Below are 2558 nucleotides of genomic sequence, written 5' to 3'. Positions count from 1 at the left end.
GTCCTGACCTGTAGATGAGTGTAAACTGCAGAGTCCTAGTCTGTAGATGAGTGTAAACTGTAGAGTCCTGACCTGTAGATGAGTGTGGACTGCAAAGTCATGTCTGTAGATGAGTGTAAACTCTAGAGTCCTGGCCTGTAGATGAGTATAAACTACAGAGTCCAGGTCTGTAGATGAGTGTAAACTGCAGAGTACTGGCCTGTAGATGAGTGTATACTGCAGAGTCCTGGCCTGTAGATGAGTGTAAACTGCAGAGTCCTGACCTGTAGATGAGTGTAAACTGCAGATTCTTGACCTGTAGATGAGTGTAAACTGCAGATTCTTGACCTGTAGATGAGTGTAAACTGTAGAGTCCTGGTCTGTAGATGAGCGTAAACTGTAGATTACTAGCCTGATGATGTTGTTCGTCTGTGCTGGCTCATTCTTTTGAACAGTGGCTGYTTTGTTTCCCTGATGTATAACTGATCAGAGTCCTCCTGACACTTAACAGCATACACAATATTACTCTGTTTTTGCCAGGGAACTGGATCTTTGGGGTGAACTAATCTTTGTTGTAAAGTGTTTTGGGGTTTGAAAGCTACTGTGACGTCATGTTTAGAGAATAAACGTCTCAGTTTCTCTGAAACTCCCGCCACATACAGAATGACGACTGGTCTGGGGTCTTCATTTTCACCTGGTTGTTGGCTGGAATCCTGGGTTTCTTATCTGCTTTCAGGAAAGCCCAGTCAGGATAACCACACTGCTCCAGGACCTGTCTAGTGTGTGACTTCTCTTTCTCCCTGGYTCCTGGRTTTGTAGGGACACTGTCTGCTCTGTGGTACAAAGTCCTGATGACTCCTAACTTGTGTTCCAGTGGGTGACAGGAGTCAAAACGCAAATACTGGTCTGTGTGGGTGGGTTTGCAATACATGTCCGTTTCCAACCATCCTTCATCAGAAACTGAGACATCACAGTCCAAGAACACCAACCTGCAATTTTTTACATTTTCACATTAAAGTCAGACACCACTCTCAGCAGCAGAACCACTCTTTCCACAGAACAACTGTGCCAACTCCTGAAACCATGCCTAAAGTCAACCTWCTTCACATATGGGGCCAATACTAAAACATGGGTGTGCTATGGGCTCCCCAATTTTCCCTATTGTTGCAAACCTGTACATTTCTGGTTTCTAACGCTTCTAACGCTGGTAACATTCTAACGCTTCTAACTTTRCTAATACTGTTAATGTTGCTAACACTTCTAATGAAAAGGGAAAAAAATTGTATAGGTCCTCTGGACGGGTTCTTCTTTAATGAAACGTTTCATCTCTCTTCCAATCTTCAAACGTTTCATTAGAGAAGAACCCGTCCAGAGGACCTATACAATTTTTTTTCCTTTTGATTTTTTACCTGGATTACTGAGATGCATCAGGACAACACTTCTAATGCTTCCCTACAAGACATTAAACTTGCAGTTGCAGCCTCTGTCTGAGCTGCACTTCAAACTGACAGACCTGTAGATATATTGTTTTCTATGAACATAATTTGGATTATAACTTTAAATAATATCTTCAGCAGAGCTAGCAGCATTTGCAGCATTTGCAGCATTTGCAGCACTAGTGGTCGGTTTTGTCTCAAGATGATGACATCATAACAAGAGTCCACCAACAGATTCCATCAGATTCCATCCCGAAATACCTAAATGTATACTTAAACATTTAGCCACAAAATTTAAGATTTAACTCTTTAGATTTAAACATTTAAATTTAACGTTTAGTGAAATTGAGTAAAATGTAAGAACAGTGAGCTAAATAACAATAAAATGTTTTAACTAGTATTTTACACTCAGAAAGTGAGCTAAATAATGAAAATGTGCTTATTGACCTTTTTTAACATTTTATTTTACACACCCAACACCCCATATCCCCCCTTCTCCTACTAAAATAAAATAAAAAAAATTAAGTGCTCTATCAAAGTAACTAATTTCCTTATTTCTGAACTCAYATATGTGACATTTTGTTTTTAATAAATGTTTATGTCAGTTTATCATGTAGAGCTTGGAGGAAGTGTTTGGAATGATTCTCTGCCACTACCACACTASGCTCAGGCTCGWTTTCTGTAAAGTTAGAGCAGTTTTTGTGTTGGCCTAAACTGATTGACMGTGGTGGGCATCTCCACTGCTGTGGGGTGGGACCCACCGTATAAAACATTATGTTTCAGAGTTCTCACTCTGCAGCCCTGTTTTACACACTGTCTTTAAACATGCTGTAAAGAGAAGTGCTGGGCTGTAATTTCACACATAAAGTATGTGACTCTCTGAYGGCCTGCTAACTCAACCTTCATCATCTCCTCTCCTCTGCCTCAAATGTCTCTACTTTCAGGAAATCCACCACAAGGTTTTTTACACCCTGTTGGTGAGAAACTGATGTTTCAGAAACTGAAGCAGCAACAGCTAAAGAGTCTGCTGTCTCACTGAATCCACTTCTTACAATGTGTATCACATTTACAAGCCCTGAAGTAACTGACCGTGTGTGTGTGTGTGTGTGTGTGTGTGTGTGTGTGTGTGTGTGTGTGTGTGTG

General features: G+C 40.7%; 1 protein-coding gene across 3 annotated transcripts in view; it reads right to left on the bottom strand.

Annotated features, from left to right (window-relative positions):
- The window catches only part of adora2aa (adenosine A2a receptor a), an 18782-nt gene that overhangs the window by 8420 nt on the left and 7804 nt on the right, over positions 1-2558 (bottom strand). The window lies entirely within an intron of this gene.

The sequence above is a fragment of the Austrofundulus limnaeus genome, unplaced genomic scaffold, assembly GCF_001266775.1.
Source record: "Austrofundulus limnaeus strain Quisiro unplaced genomic scaffold, Austrofundulus_limnaeus-1.0 Scaffold328, whole genome shotgun sequence".
Taxonomy (NCBI): Eukaryota; Metazoa; Chordata; class Actinopteri; order Cyprinodontiformes; family Rivulidae; genus Austrofundulus; species Austrofundulus limnaeus.
The sequence above is the reverse complement of the archived record's forward strand: the minus strand, read 5'-3'. Positions and strand labels throughout refer to the sequence as shown.